The 9,743-nt window shown below is 35.9% G+C and overlaps 1 long non-coding RNA gene across 1 annotated transcript; it reads right to left on the bottom strand.

Moving 5' to 3' along the window:
• Positions 1–1,991: 1,991 nt before the first annotated feature.
• LOC131487635 (uncharacterized) lies at positions 1,992–5,789 on the bottom strand. Its single transcript, XR_009249858.1, has 2 exons — positions 3,671–5,789; positions 1,992–2,175 (listed from the first exon to the last, which is right to left on the bottom strand). It is a non-coding gene; the product is annotated as an uncharacterized LOC131487635 (long non-coding RNA).
• Positions 5,790–9,743: the final 3,954 nt, after the last annotated feature.

Genomic DNA, 9,743 nt, shown 5'->3' with positions numbered 1-9,743 from the left:
ATATACCAGAAATATTTCACAAAAAGAAAAAAAAATGAAATAATTTCAGTTTTTTTGTCCATTTGGAAAATTGATGGCAAAGTAATTATCACAGAATTGGTAAAGGAACATTCATAAGCTTGACCTTTATAGCATTGACCCAAAGTTGCCAGGTACTGTAAAGCTTTGAAAAAATTGGCCCTTTGCTACTGCCAAGACTGAAAGCAAAATTGGCCCTCTTTCCTTAATTCACATCTGGGTTCAGTTTGTTCTCAGTTAGAAGAGCTTAACCCATCTTGCTGACTTGGTCTCAGTTCAGATGGGAAAGCAACAATGCTATATGAAAGGAGCAGAAATAGGTGAATATCCACTTAAGTCCTCCCTTGGGGGAAAAAGGTATTTTATTATCTTTGGATAGTCCTTATATAATTGCCTACTATTAGAGAATCAGACGGTTTGTTGTTAAATGGTGTCTGTTGGGCTTAGATGGTCCATTTTTGAAGTATACAGTTTACTGGTCAGAAGTCTTCAAAAACAACGTACATTATTACAAAGGCTTTAAACTGGGGTAGGATTAAGCTGAAGAGAATTAACTCCATTTCCAATGCATGACATAAGATACAGAAAGAATTCCATAATTCAAGTTTAATATGATAAATACAATGGATATAAAAGTTATTATTTAACATAGGTAAAGAATGGGAAATAGCAACAAGATTAAGAAAAATGTAAAGGGGCCATGATTTACAATGAATTGGGTTTTTTTGATAGTTTTTCTCATGAATGTGGCAATTACTTTGAGAATATGAAATTCTGTGGGTATGTCAACCTTAAGTTTGGAAAGATTTATTGAAGACAAGGAGGTATCATAAGACACATTGTAAGTTCACTGACTAGATGAAAAAAAGCTGAATGGGTCTCCATTTATTAAAAAACAGTAATGATAGTAAGAAGATAGTACTGCATCCATATCCATTGCCTATTTTTATCCTCCCAATGACCTAGCTGGCACCTACTCCCTTTTTCAGATGTCAGCCCAATTATCACTTCCTTGAGGAGACCTTCAAACACTTTGATTAGATAAAATACCCTTCTCCTATCCCCCTCCAGTTCCATGATAAGCTTTCAAAGCCTCTCTCCTCACATAAGTTAGAAACATTGAGATTTTATATTTATTTTTGTATTTCTTTGATAAATATTTATTTTCCCGCTAAAATGTAAGCTCCTCAAAAACAGATTGTGGCTAGCTTTACTCTCCATTGAGTCACCAATATCTAATACAGTGCCTGGCATACAGGCATTCCTCAATGCCTGCTTGTTTCTTTATTGAATTATGAATAAATGACCAGGTAAGACAACCATGAAATTAATGCCATATTACAAAGTAGTTAGTAGACTCAGAAAATCCAGTTAGTTAACTCAAGATAACATGGTTATTTAGTAACAGAGCTAGGTGGGACTTAAAATCTCATCCGACTTTCTTTTCCCAATGTGTCTTATCAGAAAAAAAAAAACATAAACCAAAACATAAATGATTCAAATCAATACAACAAACTGTGTAAACTAACTAACCAAATTTGTTTCCCAACCAGCATAGTAAAATAAGTTCTCTGCTACTCTCATAACCATCAGCAATATTCTGGTGAATGATTATTTGCAAAACAGGGTTAAAAATAATTCAACAAAATGATTATCATCAGAAAATCACATACATATTTTTTAAAGGAGATGAGAAAAGAATTGTATTTTATAGAGAAAGTCTGAATCTGCTTAACCTAGGTATAAAAAAAGATACTTCCTAAAAATGGGCAGATCAATTAAGCAAGAATGAGGGTTTTTATTTTCTTTGATGTTCTCTAACAATTACACACATTTAGTTTTCATCACTTATAGTTAGAGCATCTAACAGAGGAGAAAATCATTACCGAGAAAGGAGAATAAAATTGCATGAAGGCTGTGTCAGGAATTATATTAGTTTGTTTGAACTGTGGTAACAAATAATATAGACTGGGTGACTTAAACAGAAATTTATTTTTTCACAGTTCTGAAGGATAGAAGTCCAAGATTAAGGTGTCAGCAGAATTTATTTCTTCTTAACCTTTTTGTTTGGCTTGCAGATGGTCATCTTCTCCCTGTGTCTTCACAATTTTTTTGTTTTTGTTTTTGTTTTTGTTTTTGTTTTTCCTCTGAGTGTATCTGTGTCAAAGAGAGAACCTTGAAAATAGCAAAACTGACTCGTGTTAGGGAGTCTCAATGAGATTAACAGCTGACACTCATCGAAGCTATGAAGGCCAGAAGGCAATGGGATGACACATTCAAACTACTAAAGTAAAAAAAAAAAAAAATTAAATGAATTAGAAGGAAATTCTATGAGCAACTGTATGCCAAGAAAATTAGATAACCTAGATGAAATTGACAAATTCCTAGAAATTCACAAGCTACCAAAAATCCCCACCATAGCCTTTAAGCCCTTTATGTTCTTATCCAACCTAACAGCCTCATCTATTGTTATTCCCCTTTAATTTACTGTATCTGAGTTTCTCTGGCCCTCATTCAGTTCCTGGCACCAGGGAGTATACAATGTTCTATAATTTTGGCTTGTTGATTGTTCCCTTTTATCTTTTAAGGACCCACTTAAATGCTATTTCCACAAAGACACTTTCTTGAGCCCCTTATAAGTAACTACTTATTACAATAATACTAACTGCTTTACCAAAGAAAATTTATTTTGTAATCTAGTTTCCAATCAGTTCCATGTTCCAGTAACCATGTCCAAAGTTCTTTCTTAGACAAAATTCTCAAGGCTGATTTAGGTTTTTGCTTCCAGGTTCCCAGAACAATCTGTCTCAAATTAATAGCAGATACCTTGAAGCCAGTTGAAATCAAAGACTTGGGTGGGAAGGTCACATACCTTTAATCTGATCTTTACTCCAAGGTTATGTGTAAATTAGCCACTGTCATTCAAAACCTCTTTAGATCTCATTTGTTATGGTTTAGGGTCTTGAAGTAGGATTTTTTAGAGGACCTAAAATTTGAGATTTTCCATATTCCTTTATTGTATGAAAACTATCCAGTTATTTCTGGATTTATCTTTATTTTTCTAGTAATTTGAGTGAAAAATGGAAGTGAGAGCCAATTCACATGATCATTCTGAATCTTTCTAACTACATACCTTAGAACAGAGTTTCTCAACTTCAGCATCATTGACATTTTACAAAAGATAATTATTGTATTTCACTGATTTATCCTATACATTACTAGAAATTTAGCAGCATCCCCTGGCCTCTACCCATTACATGTCTGTAACACCATCCTCATCCCCAGTTGTGACAAACACAAATGTCTCTAGGCATTGCCAAATGTCACCTGGGGTACAAAATCACCCCAAGTTGAGAACTGAAACTACAGGCTCATTAGGTCCATCTTCTGCTTTCAGGTTATCACAAGCAATACTTTTACCAAACATTTGTTCAAATTTATAGCATAGGCCTCCATTTTTCCAGTCTTAAACTTTTCTAGCTTCCTAACACATTACTGAGAAGTCAATGTCACCTATTTAAAATATTTGTCATAGATAGTATTGCATTTCAATTTCAGAATTTCTTTCCATATTAGTTACAGTAATTATAGCTTCAGAATAAACAAATGCCAACATTACTGTGGCTAAACTCAATATAAATTCACTTCTTACACATAACAGTCCAATTCTGGCATTTGGTGGGTGGCCTTCAATGCAGGGTTTCAGAAATCCAAGCTGCTTTCAATGTGTGGTTCTGCTGTTCTCAACACATAGCTTCAAGAATCACCATGCTTGTGTGTTTCCAGCCATAAGCAAACAGATTATGGAGCATTTATAAATGGGATTGTATGGGTTAGACTGAGATACAAAGAAATAGGTTTTATTGCCATCTCTAAGTGTCTGTTACTTTTACTCATTCTTGTGTTATCCTGTAACATCCTGTCATTGAGCCCTATACTTTTTCTTCATGCTATTTATTACATCTATAATAAGGTAATTATTTGAGCAATATAAAACTATTGGTTTATTATCCATCTTACATCACAGGCAGTATGCTCCATAAAGACCAGAACTATATCCACTTTGTTCAGTGTTTGTTTGGTCCCCAAAACCTAGAAGAATTTTTGGCATTTAATACTTTCTTAATAAATATTTGTTAAATAGATAAATAAAGGAATGAATAAAAGGATGAATGAATAAGTGATATATATGACCCTTGATTTGGATATGGCCTAGTAAATCTTTATAAGACATTATTCTTTGCAAGACACAGATCCAGGTATTGGTCAACAAGAGAGAATGACTGGCTGACTTAGCAAAACAGAAGAATATTCTAATGATGGAGGGTGAGGATGGGATGCAAGCAAGCAAAAGTTAGAATTCAATGCAGTAGCCTAGAGCTTTCTTCCTGAATTCATTATCTCATGCTTACCCTGTTTAATTAGAGTACTATCTGGTTCTGCTCTTCTTACTATGGTGAGGAGAAAAGGGGTTATGCAGTCTTCAGAGCCCAGCTTTTACTAATTGTATCGGTTCCTGAGGCACCTTCTGCCTACCTATGACAGTTAATGTTGTGTGTTAACTTGGCTCGGCCACAGTACCTAGATATGTGATCGAACATGATTCTGGATAGTTCCATGACAGTGTTTTTGGATGAAATTAACATTTAAACTGGTGGACTTTATGGTGGGCAGAATGTTGCCCATAATGTGGGTGGGATTCATCCAATCAGGAGAAGACCTAAATAAAACCAAAGACTGACTACTCCCAACAAAGAGGGAATTCTGCAGCAAACAGCCTTTGGACTTGAACTCTTTGGCTTTTCTTTGGGTCTCCAGCCTGCCAGACCAGCCTGCATATTTTGGACTGACCAGCCTCCATAATCATGTGAGCCAATTACTTAAGATAAATCTCCCTCTAGATATAGATATGGATAAGGATATGGATATGGATATGGATATGGATATGGATATGGATACAGATATGGATATGGATATATAGACTAGAAATACAGATATAGAATAGATATAGGTATATGTTGTGTTTTTCTGGACAGCCCTAATACACTACTCATGTACATACACTGATTCCAGACTTCACTCTAAGTAACAGTATTGCCCTTATACTTCACATGAATACCTACTTTCAAAGAGTTTGCATGGAGTTGTAATGTCTGAAGTGAAAAGAGATCTTTAAATCTTAGGAATTAGGTTCCACTTACCTATTCCGAAGTGAAATAAATAAATATATCATTTTCATCTCTTTATCTCTTGTATATTAAAAGTTTTTTTTAAAAAAATAAAAGTTTTTAAGTGTGTTAAAGAAATGAATGAATAAATTAATAGCTGAATATTCATCTGCTAAAAATGTAAGAATTCATCACAAACCATTCCTCTCACTGGCTCAAAGCAAGAGAAATCCTGGTATAACCCCCAAACTACTACCTTTGTCTACTTTTCCACATTTCTGATTACTTTCAGTACACTGGGGTTGGAGGAGACTTTCAATGTGTCTTCTTAGAGAAAAACTCAGCCACTCAAAAACATAGAGACTGTGCTTTTTTTTTTTCTCCTGTAATAACACTGTGGAGAGCCAAATGGTAAATGACACATGGTGTTTTCCAGCATGGACTGACCTGAGTTTAATTTCTAGCTCTGCCACTTATTAGTAATGTGACCATTCAAGCATTAACTTTCTCATCTCTAAAATGGGAATAACAATAATACACACATTATAATATTGTAGTGCGAATTAAATGTGATCAAGCATATAGAGCATTTATCAAGGGTGCCTGGGTGGCTCAGTCAGTTAAAATCTGACTTTGACTCAGCTCATGATCTCACGGCTTGTGAGTTCAAGTCCCAGCTTGGATTAGTTCAAGTCCCACATTGGGTGAGCATGAACCCTGTTTCAGGTGACCATGAACCCAGCTTCAAGTGACCCCCGTTCTCTCTCTCTCTCTCTCTCTCTCTCTCTCTCCCCTCCCATGCTCACTTGTGCCCTCTCTCTCTCTCTCTCTCAAAAAAAGGGGGGGGTCTTATAAAAATACTTGGCCATAGCAATAATTCAACAAACATAAACTATTAATAGCTGTTATTGTGTCTGGAAAGGTGCCAAGATCATCATTCCAAACAATCTTTAATCAAAAGATAAACTAGGAATAAAAACTGCACTGAAATGACAAATCAGAAGAAATTGAGGAAGCTGAAGAACTTGAAAAATCAGGACCTGAGTGAAGCAGGCAAGTGGAAGATGGCCTAAATGAATTATGAAAACAGTACTTTTGTCTGAGGAACCTACATTTATTTCTAGAATGACTTTATTTGAGCAAACCAGTTTATCTAAAGAGACCAGAGCTAGATAGACAGTGACAATATCCTAAACACTTACAAGAGGTAACTGGGATGGCTGGATTCAGAGAAATTATGTACTAATGTCAATTCCAAAGCCTACACATCTCAAGAAAAATGCTTCCTCCTGCCCATATTAAGACCCAGAACTTCCTTGCCTTGCATGCTTTCAGTGTCTGATCAAACTATTAATGATACAACATTCATTTTACTGACTCATTATTACACACCTGTCCATAAGGGTACCATTGGAAAACAGATGAAATACTTAAACTGGGAAAATAAAAGCAATTTTAATTAAGGGATTCTTGCCCAGGTTGTGGAGAGTAGAGAGCATATAGAGAAATCACATGGGATAATTCACTACCCCAAAGCAACTGACAGAGGATCACCATCACTATTCCCAGGCCTGAAGGGACAAAATGAGACAGTCATGGAGGGAACCTGGAGAGACAGAGAGAAGAGAGTAGAGGACAACTGACAGAGCTATGACCTTCACTTGAGAGAAACACCCAGCCTGAGCATGTTAAGGAAACTAGAGTGATAATACCAAAATAAAGACCTCATTCTACTCTGTCTCCTGCTAATGGTACAACCAAACCCAACCAGATCCAGAGGATAAGAGAGCCCAAGATCATCTCTGGGGTTCAGAGAAGGGTGGAAAGGATAGAGAGTAAATCTGTAGGGGCCACAAACATCAAATATCCAGCACATTGTCCTATCTTCCTAAAACTCTGACACTGTTCCAGAAAGGACTAACTTCATATGGCTGTTCCAAGATAAAGCTAGCAGTCTTCCTTAATAATCTCATCCACCTCACAAACCTGTACACACAACTCTTTCCCATCAGGGTGAAATTCTTTTACATCTGGTACAATTTGGGCTTTTCTTTTCTCAACTAGAGCACCAGTGGCTTCATGCCCCCAGACCTTGGGGCAGGCTCTGACATGTCAGAATTGGCTGGATATGTCTATGTTAAGACCTCCATGCTGAGACCCCCATGATACAATAAAATATGGTAAGATGTACTTGGCATTGAAAAGTGACTGATAACAGTGGAATCTTCCTTTGATGAGTTAAGCATATCAAGAATATGTAGGGCCTCAGGTGAGGATTCTGAATGTCAATGGTCATTGCACAAAACTGAATAAAATATAATTCTGGTTTTATTTTATGGAATTGATTATTTGCATCCTGGATAAATAGCACTTCACTGCATGCTCCATGTTAACAGCGTCTGACATTTAAAAAAAAAAAAAAAAAGTTTTTTTGATGGTTTTGTAAACCAGCCTTGAAATTCCTAGCTCTCAATACTGGCCAGAACCCAAAACGGAAACTGAGAACAAAGAAAATAAACTGTTTTTATGTCAGAAGGCAGCAGAATCAGAAATCATGAGCGAAGTTGGAAAACATTTTCAGACTGGTTTTACAACTCCTGTTAGCCTGGGTTATTGATATTACCACCCAAATTTACCTTGACTGAGCTTTGAAAACTTTTGAAGTTCATCTTCCTAAATGAATACAATTCTAAACTCCGTGAAGAATGTTAAGTGTTATTCCTCCCCAATATTAAACTGAATTGAAATTTTATATCATGTTGGAAATCCTAACATCAAGTTTAAAGAATCACATTGAAGCCATTAATTACCAGATACTACTCAAACCAAAGAAAAGACTCATATATAGAGATGAATAAAAGAACTCATGGGTGGCCTAACACTAAATTACTTACTTGGAACCATTATGGAGGCAATGTATCTTGGGTGGCAAGTCTAGCAGTAGACAATATGAAGATATTTTCAATCACATGTGCTCCGTGTGCCTTTATAACTACTATTGGTCTCCCAAGGCCTTCACTCAGGCCTTCTGATCACCCAATTCTCTCCTAATTTAAACATTCCCAGGTAGGAAGACTTCCTTATCTGGCTAAATAAGAAAGCTTAAATACTCACTGTATTCCTTTCTAGATAGTATGCTAAAAACCGTTTGGTGTTTTAACTCCAATTTGTGGCTTTAAGGAGAATCAGCCATGATGGAAACGTCTGGACAAGGAAATAAGGGGAGTTTAGGTTTTCATTTCAATCCTATCACTAATAGCAATTGTCACCTTGGCATTACCACTTTACCTTTCCAGGTCTCAGTTTCCTCTTCTGTAATATGTGGGTGTTGCATTATGTCGGTAACTTTCATGCTATTTTTCAGCCTTTGTTCAAATGACATCTTACGTGGAAGTTAAATATACAAAGCTGAAAAAGACAGAGATATTCTGGTTTGAAGGAAAAGTGATTTCTACCAGTTCTGTACACTTGACTATTACACTTCCCTGTATCTCTTAAATTCACTTGGCATTCAGAGTATAATCTTTGGCCTGTGTTTTCAGCTCACCATTCCTGAAGTTCTTATTAAAAGCAGACCTTTACAGAGGGGAGATGGGGGGAGGATGGGTGAAATAGGTGAAGAGGATTAAGAGCACAATTATCTCTATGAGCACTGAGTAATATACGGAATTGTTGAATCACTACATTGTACACCTGAAACTAATATAACACTGTATGTTCACTATACTGTTATTACATTTTTTTAAAAAAAAATCAGAACTCTACAATGGTATTGTAATAGTGTTGTATGATGACAGGTGCTAGCTACCCTTGTGGTGAGCACAGCCTAGTGTATAAACTTGTAAAATCACTATGTTGTTCACCCGACACCAATGTAACATTGTGCATCAACTATACTGCAATTTAAAAATAAATTAAAAACAAACAAATAAAAATCATCCAATTAATTTTGAATAGAAAAACAAAATAAGGCTGAACTCTGGGCCCCAACCCCATGATCAATTAAATTAGCCTGTATAAATAGAGGTGGGGTTCAGGAATCGTTCAACAAGCATCTTAGGTGAATCTCATGAACACAAAAATTTGAGCACAGCAAAGCACATTGAAAAGCACCAGGCTAGATACATCTGAAGTCTTTTCCTACTTCAACACTCTAACATTGGTTGTTAATATGTAAGTCTGACAAACCCTTTGAAATCTGATGAAAGCAATAAATCTTCTCTTTGAGAAAAGTGCAAACACACACATTTACACACATGAACACACATATACACAAAGACACACACATGAAATTTGCCTAGAATTGTAGCAAGTTTAAATACCCAGTTATGTACCTCCCCAATGTCCATCCATGGACACTCTATGGGCCCGTAGTTAAAACCCCTATGATATCTATGATATAACAGTGATATTTTAGGGTGAATGTGGTTATTCGTTAGAGAAAGAGCCCTTCTGGGATTAAATCAAATTCTCTTGACTGCTGGATATTGCACTAAATTAAAGGCTCTTCCAATTTATGACCTGTAAACCAATTTTCAACTTGTTAAAAATATTTGA

Source organism: Neofelis nebulosa, chromosome 10, assembly GCF_028018385.1.
Source record: "Neofelis nebulosa isolate mNeoNeb1 chromosome 10, mNeoNeb1.pri, whole genome shotgun sequence".
Taxonomy (NCBI): domain Eukaryota; kingdom Metazoa; phylum Chordata; class Mammalia; order Carnivora; family Felidae; genus Neofelis; species Neofelis nebulosa.
The sequence above is the reverse complement of the archived record's forward strand: the minus strand, read 5'-3'. Positions and strand labels throughout refer to the sequence as shown.